The following is a 19807-nucleotide window of genomic DNA, read 5'->3' as shown; positions in this document are numbered from 1 at the left end:
AAGGATGGCCACTGTGGTAGGAAGCCTATTAGCTGTGTTTATGATCAATCTGCATAACGGTGACTGTAAAATATGTAGTTTGGGTATGGAAATGACATATTTTGAGTTTTGACATGGGATGTGGGCATATGGAAAAGAGCAGCCTGGACAGTCTGCTAAATATCACCTTTTGTGTTCAACGTAGGAAAGTAAGTCGTAAGAGTTTCGAAAGACTCACCTTCCAACAGGGCTGTTGTCTTTGCTCACCCAACCCTCGGTTTTGGCTCTTGGGACGGGAGGCTGAAGCATCTCAGCCGCAAGGGGGTCCAAGTCTTCCTCCTCACGGCCCACCCACTCACCCACCACCCGCGGCCTCAGTATGGAGCTATACGCCCGAGGATCCTTTGAAAGGAAGGCCAAGGTGTGACAAGTAGAGAAAAGAACAGATAGAGACATAGACATAAAACATTCCGTGGTTATGCAAAGGAGTAATCAATTACAGAGGTGATAATTAAAAGGACTGATGTTGAAGTATGATTCATTATCTAAGCTACTTATGTGGCCAGTCATTTGTACAGTGAATAGATTTTAATAATGGAGGACACGCATGGTAAGCAGTAATAAAAAATTCAGCTTTGACATAACACTTTTGCAGTAGTTTATCAGCAACTGGTAATTATGAGAAAATGTCCTCTATAACAGTAGCACAGTAAGAAATTAATTTGCATTAATAGCTAAATGTTTTAAAATTCATTTGAAATACCAAATTGGGAACAGAGGGAAGCCTGGGCAAACGGCCAAAAAAGACACAGCCCATTAAAGTTTAAAAACTGTACTATATTCTGAGAAATATGACTAAGGAAGATGGCTTAGCGGAATCAATCAAACTAGGCTTTTCTTCATCTTCTAAACAAATCCATAACGGTATGCGATTTCCATTACTGCAAAATAGGACAGCAGATAAAAAGAAATAAAAGGCATCATACCAGGTCAAAGTCATCGGAAACAGCAATGCCTGTGCAAAGAAAATAATTCACAAATCAGTGTCATCAGAAATATAGTTTATTGGACACTCTAAATTAGAGGTTCTCAACTGGTTTTCAGGACTCAGAATCTATGGTGGCCCAAGACAGTTTATTTACAGTTCGCCGTTTTATTATTTGCTTTTAGCATTATTTTTTCCTGCTGTCAGAAAGGACCTGAGACTCATTTTGGGGTCGTGACCCACCAGTTGAAAACCATTGACCTAGAGAGCCTTTAGCTGCAACACAATGAGTTTGTTTTAGAATATTTATAATACATTAATAAACTTCTGAATCTAAATATAGTCAATGATTCAAAAGCAGACAGATTTCACAGTTACACAGTTTATTCCTTAAAGAATAGTTCACCCCAAAATGAAAATTCTGTCATTAATCACTCACCCTCATGTTGTTTAAAACCCATAAGACCTTCATTCAAACAATTCAGATACTTTTGATGAAATCTGAGAGCTTTCCAGCGTTCACACTGGCATTTTTGACAGCGAACCTAAAGATACAGAACCTAAAGGCTTAGTGATATGTTCACAACCTGATTGGTCAGGTAAAATGATGTATATTTAGTGATGGAACTCACCATTTTCACCACCTGCAAACTCACAAAGAGCTCATAAAAGGCACTTTACCTCCTTGTTGCTCCATGTTTGCCCTCTGCTCATTTTGTTTTGGATACACCGCTTGTTCATGAAATCATGTTGCATATTGTCGCATCTTGTCATTACTTCCAGTTTTTTATTCGTTTAGAAGTATTTGGTCCTTATTGCATTCATATTTGAATCAAACTGCACTAGAGTTTGTTTGGAAGCAGACAGAGACCCATCTTTTAAGCAGTCTCGGTCCGCTTGTTTGGTGCGCACCAGGGTTCGGATGGCAGCGTTCACACTTATTCAAATGAACCGCACTAACAGAGCAATCGCACCAGAGTTTGTTTTAATCGAACCAAACATGACAAGTGTGAACACACCCTTAAATAGTCCATGTGACATTGACCGCCATTTTATAAAGCTTTATTCAAGAATTCCGTTGCTTTATAAAATTAAGGTTTAACCATTGATGCCACATGGACTATTTTATTGATGTCCTTACCAGTGTTGGGTGTAACGTGTTACAAAGTTTTCCCGAGCTAGTTACTTGCGTTACATTTGTCAGTAGCACCTTCATCACACACAAGGCACACGACAACACAGAGAACAGAAGGGAAGGGGAGGGGGGCGTGAATGGAACAGTGATTGGTCTGGGTTTGGCACGAGGTATCATTAAATTACCATCACCGATTGGTCGACACCCGGCAGCCAGCAGCAGAGCGGCACTTGCAAATAGAGACCTGCAAACCCGCGGGACCCAACGCAACAGAGTGCGGGTGCGGCGCGGGACAAAACTTGATGGGCAAGTGCGTGTGCTGGTGCGGGCGGGTAGAGACTCGTGTGTGTGTGTGTGTGCGGGATGCGGGAAATTAAAATGATTCGCGGGACTTCCGCAATATAGAAATATCTAAACATAAAATATCTAAAAAACAAAAAAAGTTATTCATCTATTGCACAAAAGCAGCAAGAACAACATATATGATTAGTAAGCGCAAGAATAGGCAGTTTCGATTTAAAATCGAATGTTTTAAAATGTAGCCATCTGCTGATTTATGGAACGCATCGCCAATCAATGGTGTTTAAGATTCACTCACTGCTCAAACGTTTTGAACAGTGCTGAATATTGCGTGCTTACGAATCACAACACACAAAGTGTAGACATTTATGAAAGATGAATTGTGCATAATATCCATTGTGTTATAAGAGCTTTATGAGATCGTGTATGCACTGAGATGTCAGCTTTAAAGGAGCTTTGTTTGTTTGCATTCTGCCGTGGATGCACGCAGTAGGTCATGTTTGCTTTTTTGTTAAGAATAACAGTGGTTTGTGTAAGAAAAAAAGTAACTAGTAATATAACTAGTAATATAACTAGTTACTTTCTCCAGGGAGTAATAAAGTAAAGTAAGGGATTACTATTTTTGAGAGTAATATGTAATATGTAATATATTACTTTTTTGAGTAACTAACCCCAACACTGGTCCTTACTATCTTTCTGGTAGTCTGGTGGTCTTACAAGTTTGGAAAAACATGAGGGTGAGTAATTAATCACATAATTTTCTTTTTTGGGTGACCTTTTCTACCTTAAGATTAAGATTTCCATGCATGTGTTGCACTGGGTTGCTGTCGGTTCACTTACTGCGGGACAGGTTCTCCAAGGCTTTCCCGAGCTTCTTGCTCTCTTGCAGTATGTGATTGAGCTCATCAAAGTCCCGGCTCTCAGGTTTGGTCCTCCAGTCCCAGGTAGGGCGCAGTATTGAACGAGGCACTGCAGCAGAAGACAAATACAATACTTTTAAAAACTGAAAGCTAAACACCCCTCCAGTACTGTTCAAACATTAAAGTCACAATGTAATACTTGCATCATTTTTGTGATGTTCACGGTTATATGAACCGAGCTGCTCAGAGACGCTAAAAACTTCAGATCATGAGCTGCTCATGTGTAAATAAACACAGTACTGCGCTTACCTCGAAAACACACATCGCATCACTGTTTATATGATTAAATCACAGCCATAGTGATGTGATAATCATGCAAGCCATTTAACCACATACAGTGCCTTGCAAAAGTATTCATACCCTTTAATTTTTTTCACATTTTGCAGCATTATGCTAAAGTGCTTTTCATCACTTTTTTTCACATCAGTCTACACTCCATACACCATAATGACAAAGCACAAAACAGGTTTGTGACCTGAAATGAAACAAAAAACTGAAATGATCCTGTTGCATAAGTATTCATACCCTTTTCTGGGACACTTGAAATGTAGCTCAGGAGCACTAATATTGCTTGTAGATGTTACTACACTTCGAATGGAGTTAAACTGTGGCAAATTCATTTGAATGAGTATGATTTAAAGGCACACACCTCTCAGAAAAGCTCTAAGAGCTGGAAAAAACAGGCCCTGAGGTCAAAATAACTGCCTGTAAAGCTAAGAAACAGGCTTGCGTCAAGGCACAGGTCTGGAGATAAGTTCAGAGAAAAATTCTGCTGCATTGAAGGTTCACAGAAGCATTTAGCCTCCATTATCCATAATCAAAAACACTTGGAACAACTAGGACACTTCCTAGAGCAGGCTTCCTGGCCAAAATGAGCAATTGATTGGAGAAGGGGCTTGGTTATGCTGGCGACCAAGAACCTGATGGTCCCTCTAGTTGAGCTCCTCGATCATATGTGACGATAGGAGAAACTTATAGAAAGGACAAACATCACTGAAACATTCCATCGATCTGGGTTTTATGGTGGTGTGGCAAGACTCAATCCTCTCCTCAGTGAAGGCACATGAAAACATACTTGGAATTTGCAAAAAAGCACCTAAAGGACCCTCAGACTATGAGAAACAAGATTCTCTGGTCTGATGAACCTCAATTCCAAGCATCATGTTTGAAGGAAACCAAGCACTGTTCATACCACCAAGAGTACCACCAACAGCAAAGTGTGGTGGTAGCACATGCTGTGGGTCTGTTTTTCAATGGCAGGGACTGAAGGACTCGTCAAAATAGAAGGAAAGTTCAATGCATCAAAATATTGGGATAGCAAGTCCACAGCACAGTTCTATTCAGAACATCAGACTTGACAGAAGGTACACCTTCCAACAGGGCAATGACCCTGAGCACACAGCAACAGTTGCTTATAGACTACTCTGTGAATGCAATGCAATGAAATATTTCTGGAGAAACCTGAAAATGTCTGCCAGCCCCCATCCAAGCTGACAATGCTTAAGAGGTGAAGAGGTGAGGTGAAGGATGGCAGATAATTGTCAGATGCTGATGTGCAAAAGCTTGTTGCATCATACCCAAAAAGACTTGAGGCTATAAAGGTGCTTCAACTAAGTACTAAGTTAAGGGTATGAATACTTATGCAATGTACTTATTTTACAAAGTTGTCGCAAATCTGTTTATTTTCTTTGCAGTTATGGTGTATGCAGTGTAAATTGATGTGGGGGGGGGGGGTACATGGTTAGAATTCCTTATGACACATTTTTTCTTCTTTTTCTTCTTCTTCTTCTAGGTTGAAAAATATAAAAATCTGATAAATATGGAAAAATGACATTCAAAAGAAATCAACAGCAGTCACTCTCCTGATTTGAGCAAGTGCTGAGCATTTTAAAGAAAATGTTACTTTATCCATCAACCAAGGACTCTATATACTGTACTATTTTAGCGTTGTCACTGTGCATAGACCCAGTGCAAAAAACCCAAACGTGCGCAGATTGTCAGACATACGCAATACCTCTGTGAGTCTAAGAGCACTTGCAGCAAAAAGTGTAACACTGAATAATTTAGAGCAATCACAACGTCAAGCTAAATGTGTTTGCCACTGCTGTGACTCAGAGGTATTTGCTTTCAGTGCAGTGCATGTTTTGCAAATGATTTTTGTACAGGGTGTTTTCCAGTACACCTCTAAAATACATTCACCAAGCCTCTCTAATTGCTTTAAACATGGCCTATGTGGACAAAAGGTATTGTGTGTATGCGATATGATGGCATGCAGTAATAACTGCATTTTTTTTGTCCAGAAAAATATTTTAGAAAAATAGCATAACTCTATGATTCAATGACAGCACAGGTTATCTCAGGTAAAAGAACAAAACAGCTCATTAGCTTCTGTGATCAAGCACCACAGCACTAAAGCTGGACGCTGGATACCCAGAACGACCAATTAGTGTGTTATGATAATCTGGGAGATCATTTGGATTGGTCTGAAATAAGTATTTTGATGCCTTAAGGACTGTGCTTTTATGCATGAGTTTATTGATTTGCATAAACCCCTGACAGAATCTTGACAATAAATCAGGGAGATCTATAGTATATCCGAGTCAGAAGTGTCCTGCACGATTTGTTGCTTTGGGAAAACAGATTCTGCCTTTCAGTCTCATGTGTGAGCTTGAAAATGAGAAATGCTATGCATACTGCAGCATGTTTTTTTTTTTTTTTTTTTTTTTTTTTTTTTGATGTGTAAATTACATTGTGTTTATTTTGCATGTGCTCTGGAATCATTATGTGAAACATCACTGCCTGGAAACCAAGAGCCTAGATTTTTGCGAACACCTGACATAGCTGACACTTCAGAGATGTTAAATGAATAATTCATTCAAAAAGAAGAACATCTACTGCAGCTCTCAACTTCATACACACTTGCAAATATTTCTTTTCGATAAAAGAACAACAATTTAGGAAGTTTACATGAACTATAATTAACCCTGTAAAGCCTCACATATGAAATAATACTTTTTTTAAAAAAATGACATTTTTTTAATGAAAAATTGAATGTTTATTGAGCACTGACATAATTTAAACAAGAAATCTAAGAAAATGGTTTGCTTACGTGTTTTTATTTAAGCTTTTATGGCTTATATAGTATGCTATAGTGATAATATGAAGTTCTAGGAGAAAGAAAAGTCATTTTAATTAAAAAATGTGACCCTGAACCACAAGACCAGTCTTAAGTAGCATGGGTATATTTGTAGCAATAGCCAAAAATACATTGTATGGGTCAAAATTATTTTTCTTTTATGCCAAAAATCATTAGGGTATTAAGTAAATATCAAGTTGCATGATTTACTACCATAAATATATCACAATTTCATTTTTGAATAGTATTATGCATTGCTTTAAAGGAGATTTTCTCAATATTGTGATTTTTTTTTTTTCACCCTCAGATTTCATATTTTTAAATCGTTGAAAAAATCTCGGCCAAATATTGTCCTATCCTGACAAACCATACACCAATGGAAAGCTTATTTGTTCAAGATGTATAAATTTCTATTTCCAAAAATTGTGACTGGTTTTGTGGCCCAGGGTCACAAATATACTTTTTGGTGCAGATTTTGTTATTTATAGTGTCAAAAAGTAATGAAATTCTGATATCCTGTAATTTGCTATGTTTCCATCCACCTTTGCACCATGCACATTTTGGAATATCGCAGTAAAAAAATATGCTGGATGGAAATGCCAAAATGCACATAAAAAAAACTTATGCACACAACTAGGAATAAACTTTTTATCCGATAAGAAAAAAAAATGCGCATAAACTAAGATGGAAACACATTTACCAAATAAATTCCACGATGCGCATCAAAAAAGTCATGTGACTTTGCACGATGGGACGGGATAACTTGACTAACCAGCAGCAACACTGCACAGTAGCTGAAATGTTGTAGTCATTCTTAAATGCCTGAGCAATGTCTGTCATCAAAGTATTTCTGTGTAACTGTCTTACACAACTGCATTCCCAAACAGCAGATATCCAGCTCCGAAAGCAATGACTGCATTTATCGTGTTTCGTCTGCTATGAAAATGATTATATTCAGTGGCTTTTTCCTACTTTTCTTAGTGACATTTAGTGCCAGTTTATCAGGAAGTGATGATTTTCTTCTTTTTAACTTTTTGGATGGAAACGGTGCTTTATTTGCAAATGTTTTATGTGGTATTCCAGTTTTGCGTACAAGTTAAATTCACATCTCTGGATGGAAACATAGCTAATGATGTCTTTATAATAGACTTACATATAAAAATGTATAGAATTATCAGTTCTATATCTCCCAATAACATGTCTTAGTAATATTATATTTAAATGCTTAGTTTTATGACCAAAACTCTAAAGTTTATATTGTTGTGGGCAGAACATATACAGTAATGCAATGCAATACAATGACGATTGAGAAATCCTAATGCTTCATACTTGATACACTTTAAAGGGGTCATCGGATGCCCATTTTCCACATTCTTTAGGGTCTTAATGAGAAGTCTATAATATACTATGGTTAAAATTTCTTAATGGTAGTGTAAAAAACACTCTTTTTACCTTGTCAAAATCAGCCCTTTTTAGAGCAATCTATTCTGTTGCATGTTCCTTTAAATGCTAATGAGCTCTGCTCACCCGTACCTCTCTGCAGTGGGATGACCAGCTGTATTGTTTACTTTAGCCATGTTTAGCCATGTTTAGCTGCAAAACTTGCTAACTAGCACATTATTAAGAAAGGCCATTTGCAAAGATGCATAAAAACCCTTATACTCACTTCTGCTGTAAGTAAAGCTGCATCACGAATGATTCGCACGAACGTAGACGCATATGTAGATCAGGATTAGTACTTTCCTTTCAAAAACTAAAGTAACGTTAGTCTTCGCCGGCTCAGATGTCGGGAATAAATGACGACTGCTATGTTCATTATTACATCCAACAACAGAACACCTCAATCACTCAATCAGAGACATTCTCGTCTTCCCCTGCACCTGAGTCCACACAATGGCGATCGGAGTCGGACTGTTTCAGCTCGGTGAGGGCGGGCCTAAGGTAAGGCGCTCATGTCAATCAACTATCGTGGGAGCAGCCTCTGTCGGTGTGTCGTCCTGTGTGACCTGATTTTAAAAGTGGGATATTAGTGAGTTTTGCATCCAATGACCCCTTTAAAGCATTAGTTCACCCAAAAATTAAAACTACCCCATGATTTACTCACCCTCAAGCCACCCTGGGTGTATATGACTTTCAGCTTTCAGACGAATACGATCAGAGTTATATTTAAAAAGTTTATAATGTTTATAATGGCAGTGAATGGCTGTTGAGGATTTTGAAGTCCAATAAAGTGCATCCATTCATCCTAAATAGTACTCCACATGGCTCTAGGGGGTTAATAAAAGCCGTGTGATGTGAATCGATGCATCTGTGTAAGAAAAATATCTATATTTAAAACTTTATAAACCGTAATCGCTTCTGCTAACTGTTGTATGTGCATTCTCAAGAAAGTGGTGGTCCAGCGTAGGATATAGGTGTAGTATTAGCTTTAGTGAGAATATGCTACTCTCGTGAGAATCCAGTTTTGTTTACAGCAAAGGAAAGCCTCTTGGCTTATATCAAAATCCTCAGACGTTTTTCCTTTACAAATCCTTGTTTTTTTGCTCTCTCTCGACCACCATTCACTGCCATTATAATGGAAGAGCTTATTTTATCGATGTTTTTACTATCTTTCTGGGCCTTGAACGTGTTAGTTGCGTTGCTGTCTATGCAGGGTCAGAAAGCTCTTAGATTTAACCAAAAATATCTTAATTTGTGTTCCAAAGAGCATCTAAATAAGCCTAAGGGCACAGGTACCCATCCACTGTTTAAAAAATAGTTACATTTATTACCAATCTCCCTTCGTCCCATTTCCCCAAAACTGGCCGTCAGCCTTCACTCAGGCATAAATAGAACCGCTGTCAGTAATGGAGCATCATATTCAATTATTAAAGACTCTGATACGAGTAACTCCCTCAGCAATACGTTTCACTCAGAGCTCATGCTGATAGCCTCCATAATGGCAGTATCTAAAGATAGAAGTCGTCATTGTTCGCTAATGTGCAGACGGTCTCCTCTATTTCTGATCTCTGAAAATGCTCGGCTGATCTCAGATTAACAGCCAGCTGAATCACATAAAAATGATGTAATGACACTAGCTTCGCTCTTGCAGCGGGACTCACATGATTTAGACTCAGGAGACGGAGGGGAAATGTTGGACACGGCCAGGTCGCTCTTTGATTTCTTGGGCTTCTTGGGATGAATCTGCCAAGGTTTTTCATATCCCCTGGAGTCCCGTCGTGTGCCTTTGTATTCTACAGAGAGACAGAGACGGAGGAAACTGGTGGTGATCTACATTTTCTCTATGTGCAAAACAGCATGAAGGACTCTGAGCTATACCCACCTGAGGAGCTTTCAGCCCACAGTGCCGCAGATCCCGACAGGGTCCTCTGAATCCTGCCGGGACTCTCCTGCTTGGTTTGCAGATGGCCAATGAGGAAAGGAATAGGGTGGTCTGGTGTCTCAGTTATCAGTTTGGTCATCATTTCCTATCAGAGCCAAACAAAAGGCGATTAGAGTACAGACGTGCAGCATGTGAGTAAATGCCAGGGAACTTGTGCTAAAGTAGCACATTGTCAAGCCAGCTCACGTTGTGCCAACCTGAATCAGCAGTGTTGGCAAGCTTTCACTATCAGGAAAACTAATTAGGTAATTGGTCAGGGAAATATTCTAACACTGATATATGTTATAGCATGCAGGAGGATATTGCTGGAGGCTAACTGGGAGGATGGAAGGCTAAAAATGAGATTTAGGTAAAAAAATAGAATTAAAAAAAAAAATTGCTGGTAGGCATCATCAAAATTAAATTTCAAATGTGTTAAGCCGTATTCGGACATGATCAGATTTCTAAACCAAGAGTTTTCAAACTAAGAGGCTGCAAAGGGGTGTTAGTAGAAAGTTAAATTGTAGAATTTAAAGGGATAGTTCACCCAAAAATGAAAACGATTTCACGAGAGTACCATGACGCAGTATTTTATCAATGTCATTATTATCTTTCTCGGCCTTGAACATGTGGGTTGTATTGCTGTCTATGCAGGGTCAGAAAGCTCTCGGATTTCATCAAAAATATCTTGAAACATCGAACATTTTGGTTTGGAACAACATGAGGGTGTGTAATTAATGACATGAGTTTTCATTTTGGGGTGAACTATCCCTTTAAGATTTTCAAAACAAATAAAATGAACACTGTATGTGTCACGGATGTGTGTAGAATTGAACGCACGAAGACAAGAATGCAATGACTGGCAACTAATAAGTCCAAGACAGGCAAATCCACAGAAGACAGAAACACACATCGCTTAAAGCAACCTTGTAGCCAGGCATCAAACTAAGAACTCAAACAAACTTATAAAGGGGTGCTAATTACAAAGACAGGTGATGGGAATGATGCTAATGACAGGAAAAAACAAATAAGGGCATACAAGGACTAAACCAAAACTGACAGAATTCAAAAACAGGCACATTCAACTGCAAGCTAGTCTACATACAAGTTTAAAATACTACAACGTCAAAATGTACATGTATTGATGTTGGTTAATGTAGTATTATGTAAATACATAAAGTAAAACCAAAATTTATTCAGACACCCTCAACACTTCTCACAGTATCACAGTTTATTTGCTATAGTTTAGAAAATGGTAATAAAATATGACAAGAACTCAAGAGTTAAACTGTGTCAGAACAAATGTATCTTTATGTCAGTAACTTTGATAGAAAGGTACAAAACGTGGTCAGGTCAAAGTGTCAAATCAATCTTTTGGACCCAAATTTTTATCAGTTTTACTAGTAGTAGTCCACTGTATGAAGATTTTTTTGGGTATAATATGACACAGTCTACTTACCGCATTTACATAAATTAACTATAGTGTCCTGCACCCACTAGTAAAAAAATATCAAAAATCTGGTGTCTGAATAATTTTTGGTTTGACTGTATGAATTAGAGGTTGACTGACATTAGATTTTGCTCTTATGATAAGTAGAAAAAGTAGAAAAGTAAGTAGAAAAAAATACAGTTTTAAATGAATTATTATTACTTTTTTTTTTCAAATTAATAAAAAAAAATATTTTTAAAAAATCTAAATGATATAATAAAAAATATTTTAAAAGAAAACGTATAATATTACATGACTAACTATTCTCACACAGTTAAAATGGATATGTTTTGTATATTTTTGGACCATAACTTGAAGGATAACATCATATTTGTGGGCATTTGGTATCAAAATGTTTGAAACCAGTAAGATATTGCAATTACAAAAACAAAAAATAAATGAATAAAATCCAATCCAGACAGGATCAGATTTCTGGAAACTTCTCCTCTGTACAAAACCAAAAATGAAATTAATGTTAAAAATAATCAAAAACAATAAAAAAAAATGCTGGTAGGCATCATCAAAATTACATTTAAAATGTGTTATGTCTTATTGAGACTTGATTAGTTTCTCAAACCAGGAGTTTTTAAACAGGGGGCCGGAAAAGGAGTGCCGTAGTGGAAATTAGAATTTTTTTTTTTTTTTTTTTCATTTAGATTTTACAAAATATTTAATCATCAGGGGTATCTGCAAAGTTTTAAAATAAATTTAAGACTTTTTTCAAGGCCTCTATTTAAGATCTTTAAAACCAATAATATACTGTAATCACAAAAAAGTCTAATCTGGACAGGATCAGATTTCTGGAAACTTCTCCTCTGTACAAAACTAAAAATTAAATTAATGTTAAAAAATATAATCAAAATATTCTGGTAGGCATCATCAAAATAACATTTAAAATGTGTTAAGTCTTATTGAGACTTGATTAGTTTCCCAAACCAGGAGTTTTTAAACAGCGGGCCGGAAAAGGAGTGCTATAGTAGAAATTATATTTGTTGAATTTAGATTTTACAAAACATTTAATCATCAGGGGTATCTGCAGCGATTTTAAGGACTTTTTAAGATGTTTGAAACCAATAATTCAGCATAATCACAAAAAAATCCAGTCCGAACAGGATCAGTTTTCTCATAGGACCCCTGAGATGCAATTTGCTCCATAATTAAACTAAAAGTTGTGTCAAAAACACAAACGTGTTTAAAACCACAAAGTAGGCACTCTTTTGGAAAAACTACTTTTATTTAAAGGGTATAATAATATAATAAGGGTATAATACATTTATATATTTTGATGACTTGTGTATTTACATTACTCCCAAAAGTTTCCAAGAATGTTTAAATTTAAAAAATTTAAGTAGTGTAACAGACCAGGTCATTGCATTGCCTGCCAATGACGTCAAACACCTTTAATTTCTGGTTTTATTTTGTAGAAAACTTGCAACACTAAAGATGCTTTATTTTGTTATGTGTTGTATTAGACAGGTGACAAACGCACAGCATTAAGCAGAAAGCGGTAGCATTATAATAGAACTATCAACACACTCAAATGTATCTATTATGATAAAACAGCGCTGTTTTACCCCACATACGCATGACTGGAAGGGGCAGAAGTGGTCGACTGTGGCATAATAAAAGCTCCGCTGCTCTTAAGACGTGTGATCCTCTATCATTAGCAATTGCTTTCATCGATTGCATCGGCTGTGGGGATGAAGGCGACAACTCAATCACAGTATCATCAATCTACGCCTTTGTTTCATAGTTTGTTTTGAAAATGCACTCTCTAGTGGAGAAAATGTAGTATTGTGCCTTTAATTGACCCTTCACAAAGACCCGTTCGACAAGCCATGGCACTCTCACAACACATCATGTTCTCACACAGTGAAAAATAAATTGCAGAGCAAAGAGAAAACTGACAACGTGCAGACAGACAAGACACAGCAGGTTACTTTTGCTATGAAACTAAGTGTATGCTTTTCATTGTGGCTCTTTAATGTGTCCTGACAGATTGTTGTAGTGCCTCAGTTTACATAGGACGTGAACGATCATCTCTACTAGTCATAGCTTGAAATAAACGTAAATGAAAACCAGAAGGTATCGTTTCAACCACAGAAAGACGTCAATACACAGCTTTTTTAAAGGAGTAGTTCACTTTCAGAACAAAAATTAACAGATAATGTACTCACCCCCTTCTCATCCAAGATGTTCATGTCTTTCTTTCTTCATTCGTAAGGAAATTATGTTTTTTGAGGAAAACATTTCAGGATTTCCCTTTATACTGTATAATGGACTTCTATTGTGCCCCCGAGTTTAAACGTCCAAAATGCAGCTTCAAAGGGCTCTAAACAATCACAGCAGAGGAAAGAAGGGTCTTATCTAGCAAAACGAACAGTTATTTTCTAAAAAAAAATAAAATTTATATACTTTTTAACCTCAAATGGTCATCTTGTCTAGCTCTGTGTGCGCTCCGGTTCACATTAGGGTATGTCGAAAAACTCCCATCTCAGTTTCTCTTCAAAATCATCCTACATTGCTGTTTTACCTTTTTTTGTAAAGGGTGTTAAATTTTATTTGCATGTTCAATTTGTAAACACTGGGTCGATATTTCTGCAGCGATGTAGGATAATTTTGAAGTTGGAGGAGAAAATGAGATCAGAGTTTTTTGACATACCCTAACTGTCATGAACTGGAATACACAGTTCACGCAGAGCTAGGCAAGACAAGCGTTTAAGATTAAAAAGTATATAAGTTGTAAACATGTTAAGAAAATAACGGATCATTTTGCTAGATAAGACCCTTCTTCCTTGGCTGGGATCATTAAGAGCCCTTTAAAGTTGCATTTAAACTGCATTTTGAAAATTCAAACTCGGGGGCACCATAGAAGTCCATTAGAGAAATCCTGAAATGTTTTCCTCAAAAAACTATTTCTTTACGACTGAGGAAAGAAAGACATGAACATCTTGGATGACAAGGGGGTGAGTACATTATCTGTACATTTTTGTTCTGAAAGTGAACTGCTCCTTTAAGCTCAAATCCACCAACGTCAAATCCACTCTCCTGTCTGGTTTGTTTGTCAGACAAAATGGCAGATTCAGCGATATAATTGGTCAGATCACCTGTCAATCAAACTCACTGTGAAGAGAGTTAAGTAAAAACAAAATTACGCATTTCGTATTAAGTCTAGTCCATATAAAAACAACTTTTATCAGTCTCTGCTTTAAGTGTAGGCATGAAACAAAGCGTCAGTTCTGTGTTACAAGCCAGACAATCACAAATCAACAAGGCGATAGATGTAAACACGGTAATTACGACACATAAGCCTTGTTGGGTAATTAAACTAACCTAGCAACATGGGGTACATAAAAGAAAGCTGTAATTTGTGGGTTTAGCAGGAAATAAATTGAGCTGGGCTGTGTTACTGTAACTACCCCAGGCTCCCCAGTGAGTAATTGCCCTTGTGGTAAACAGGAAAGCACGGCGTGGATTAGCACACACTCGTTTCAAGAATGCAAAGCATTTGATGCTATCTGAGAAGGGTTTTCCCTGCTTACTTCACTGACCTCTTTAATGTAGGGTGATGATACGGTTGGAAGTTGCAGACAATGAAAAAAGACTAATAATATCTACATGATGGAGAGTATAAATAGACATATTTAAATTTAGGTCAAAATCCCTGAACAGAAATAAGCTTTGCAAATGATTTTCTTGCATCATCGGGATGGAGAAACACAGGATCTCTCGATCATATTGACAGACTGGGGAAATTGGCAGGGGGAGGCAATCTCAGCCTTTCTAATAGACGAACTGACTGCAAGTCAAGTTCAGTGCAAGTTTTAAAGAACAAGCTCTGTCGTGGATGACATTTGCAAAGCACTTCCTTCAGCCATTGACATTCTGTGTCAGAGAATGTTTCAAATGACATCCAGTCTCACCATACTACTCTTGTGTGGACCATGCACAGTAAGCACATTTTCATGCATAAAACACCAGGTGATCCTACTACATCTGCCAAAATGTGCAGGTTACAGCAGAGACACCTGGGCAGAACATTGTATCCATAATACAATGTGCTTGACTTTGACCTTCCTCATCCAGCCTGAGGAGTGAGCCGAAAGTAATATCAGTTGTGAGTTTCTAACTTTTATAAAACTTCCAAGGGTTTACGACCTTTTCACTCAAATGTTTTAGAAATATGCCATTTTTAAACAATGCTTTTGTTTTCCAGGGGGAAAAAAAAAAGCTTCAAATATGGCATAGGCTATTAAGACTTATTTTTAGTATATCTTCATTTATTATTATAATTTATTTTGGTAATTACCTTTGTCTAATAGATTTTTTTCTCCTTGTTTTAATCATGAACTGATAAATAAATGTGTTTGTTTATTTAAGACTAACTTGAACAAATTAATTAATCTTTAGCAACATAAAAATAAATAAATCCTGCTGGTTATGTGGAAATGCCCTGAAAGGGGTTTGAGATATTAATAATCATTATTTAACCTGAATATTATTTATTTATGTTTTCTGTGCTGCATTTTATACACTGTAAAACGGCCGCTGCACTTAGTTATAACAACTTACTGTCACGATGCAGGCAGGAACACACGAACAACGACGTAAATAAAGGACGTATATTTAATAAATCCAACGGAATACAGGCAGACACAGGAACACCAGGGGAAAACATCCATATAACATTAAAGACCGACAAGAGTACTGGGAAAACGAACACCTTAAATAGACAGACTAATTACAAACACAGGTGCAGACAATAAGGGAGAAACCAAAAACACTCAGAACTGCGGGGGGAAATGGGAAAAACCAACAAGAAAGTCCGGGGGGGTGACATTACCTCCCCCTCCCGGAAGGCACGTCCTCGTGCCGACAAACAGACAAAAGGAAACAGTACAAAGTCTTAGGAGGGGGCTTAGGTGGAGGACGGACTCCCGGGAGGAGGACACAAGATGGAGTCCAGGGTGGTGACGGAGGGAGGAGCCAAGGAGGTGACAGGAAGGGGCTGGAGCAGGAGGAGCCAGGTGGGACCCAGAACTCAGCCATGATGGAGTTCAAAGGTGGAGCCGATGGAGGGAGGAGCCATGGTGGACGAGAGGCTGACGACTCCATGGGGCCGACCGACGGAGGCGGAGCAGGTGGTGGGAGAGCCCGATGCGGAGACGGAAAGCCGAAGATCTTGGGTGACACCGCAGATCCGGAGGGCCAAGGCGGAACCCAAGGCTCTGGCGACCAAGGCGGAGATGGAGATCCGGAGGTCCGCGGCGGAGCCGGAGCGACAGAGGGCCGAGGCTGTGCCCGCGGGAGGGAGGAGGTCCAACGAGCTGGTGGGACGGAGCGACGAGGCACAGTCGGAGGAGTATAGTCCAGAGGCGAAGGTGGGGCGACGACTGACCAGGGCGGAGCCGGAGGGACGATGGAGCCTGGTGGAGCTGGTGGACCGACGGGCGACAGCGGAGACGAGGGAGCAGAGAGCCGGGGTGGAGCCGCAGGGTCGGAGGGCCGAGGCGGAGTCCAGGACTCTGAGGCTGGAGGCGATGGTGAGGGATCCTCCAGCCATGACACCGATGGAGACTGGCAGACCCGCGGCGAACCCACCGCACAGATGGTGGGCTGAGGTTGAGCAAGGGGACAGACAGCAGACAACGGGGATTCATGAAGGCTGGGCGGAACCAGCGGAGATTCAGGCTTAGGCAGAAGAGGGAGGGAAATCCAGGCAGATGGGTATTTCCGTGAAACAGTCAATTAAGTCCCCAGAGTGCTCTTGCTCACCCCCAGTGGTGGTGCAGTGGACGGGGCTCTCTACAGCCCTCTCTTGCTCCACGAAGCACTCCACCGTCGCGGATGTAATGGCCGGCTCACGCACCTGATCAGCAGTTTTGACCCCGTCGGCACTCCATACTGCTGTCGCTCCGGGCTCGGGCTTTCCGTCTGTGAAGGGTTTTTTATAATCCGCGGGTCGGGGTGGCTGGCTGGGCTCTGGGTCCGGAGTGGCACTGGCGAGATGCTCCTTGGAACAGGCGGGGAACGCGGGTCTGTTTCTCGCCAGTGTCCACTCCACAAATGCGGCGAAATCCGCTCGAGGGCCATCCTCGGACGACGGCGCTCTGCACGACGCGTTGAGGCTAGCGTCATAGAACGTACAGAGCGCGTCGTCCGGGTAGCTGGTGGTGTTTGCTACAAGCTGGAACATGAATGTGTAACCCTCGAGCGGTAAATCCCCCTGCTTCAGCCGGAGGAGGATGAATTCAAGACGGAGGAGGGAATCCATGGGGGAAAACACTACGGAAACAAAAAGACTGAAAAACTGAATGATAAACAAAACGGGGTGGAATACGCAAAAAAAAAACAGTTTCGGTCGGTCTTTCTGTCACGATGCAGGCAGGAACACACGAACAACGACGTAAATAAAAGACGTATATTTAATAAATCCAACGGAATACAGGCAGACACAGGAACACCAGGGGAAAACAATACATCCATATAACATTAAAGACCGACAAGAGTACTGGGAAAACACACACCTTAAATAGACAGACTAATTACAAACACAGGTGTAGACAATAAGGGAGAAACCAAAAACACTCAGAACTGCGGAGGAAAATGGGAAAAACCAACAAGAAAGTCCGGGGGTGTGACACTTACATTACCAGTCAAAAGTTTTTGAACAGTAAGATTTTTAATGTTTTTTAAAGAAGTCTTATCTGCTCACCAAGCCTGCATTTATTTGATCCAAAGTACAGAAAAAAACAGTAAAATTTTGAAATATTTTTACAATTTAAAATAACTATTTTCTATTTGAATATATTTTAAAATATAATTTATTCCTGTGATTTCAAAGCTAAATTTTTAGCATCATTATTCCAGTCACGTGATCCTTCAGAAATCATTCTAATATTCTGATTTGCTGCTCAAAAAAACATTTTTTTTATTATTATGTTCAAAACAGCTCAGTAGAATTTTTTCAAGTTCCTTTGATAAATAGAAAGTTCAGACGAACAGCATTTATCTGAAATATAAATATTTTGTAACATTATAAATCTCTTTATTATTAACTTAGCATCCATCCAAAGCAATAAAAGTTACCCAAATGTACTCAACTGTTTTAAATATTGATGACAATAATAATAATAATACATGTTTCTCGAACAGGCAAATCAGCATATTAAAATTATTTCTGAAGTATCATGTGACACTGAAGACTGGAGTAATGATGCTGAAAGTTTAGCTTTGATCACAGGAATAAGTTACATTTTATAATATATTCAAAAAGAAAATTTTACTGTTTTTGCTGTACTTGGATCAAACTAAATTTCTAATTTTATATCAAGAGTGAACACTTACTTTTAAAAAGTCAAACAACACATTATGACTTATTCTAATGTTGAATTCTTTTTTTTAAAGTTGAATTCAGTCTAGAATGCATTCATTACATTTTTTGAATACTATAACAATCTTCAATGCAGAATATGATTATGATTTTTTCACAAATAAAAGTGTTTCCATTCAGAAGTTCAGTTTAAATATTGTAAACAAACAGTCCTTCATGACTGGTTAAAATAACATCCAGACTGTTTCATTAAGCATGTCATCCTTGCTCTTGCTGACACAAATTCTCTTGATATCTTCCGTTATGTTAACATCCTTGAAGCTTCTTCGTTCAGCACAGTTCATGAGTGTTTTCAGCTGTGCTATCATGAGTCACGAGGCAAGTTGATACTGTGTATTTACAACAGACTGTCTCAGTCACTGCCAAAACCTCCTCAGAAAAGAACAATTCCTTGTTAAAGGATTAAAATGAATTATTTACTATATTCTCCTGACTCACTGTCTAGACACAGTATGGATGCAATAAGTTATTAATATGTTGCCACTGTTGATCTAACTGAATATATATGTTGAGATTTTAACCAGAGCTCAGCATCGCCTGAGGCTGCACTCTCGTTATTCCTCTGATTCCTTCATTTATGTCTTATGTCACAGCAGGGAGACGCTGACTGAAGACTGGGACAGAGTTCTGGATGGATTCCAGCCCTTGAGACAAGAGGAGGAGGAGGAAAGGCAAGGAGTGGTACAGCCGCAGAGAGCAACACAAATAAACAAATCAGACAACGCAAATATTACAAAATATAACAATATAAAGTGTATAAATCACCTTTTTTTTAAAGAAACATTGTCCAGATAAAGTTACAGTGGGAGTCTGCGTCTATCTCGCCTCCCTTGAGCCCACTGACTTTTAACAGACCCCCTAAAGCGTGCGGTAGGTTTGGTGGGGGGTAATTAAGAATGAATGAGGGAAAGTCACGTGAGAGGAGGCAATGCCTCCATCGAGATATGATTGGATATGACTGGTTATGTTCAGCTGTGATTGGTTCATAAATCCCGCCTCTTGTGTTCATGCGTGTTCTGTGTTCATGAATCAATCTGAATGACCGATATAATGACATTAAAGGAGTAGTTCACTTTCAGAAGAAAAAATTACAGATAATGTACTTGTCA

This window comes from Garra rufa, chromosome 24, assembly GCF_049309525.1.
Source record: "Garra rufa chromosome 24, GarRuf1.0, whole genome shotgun sequence".
Taxonomy (NCBI): Eukaryota; Metazoa; Chordata; class Actinopteri; order Cypriniformes; family Cyprinidae; genus Garra; species Garra rufa.
The sequence above is the reverse complement of the archived record's forward strand: the minus strand, read 5'-3'. Positions refer to the sequence as shown.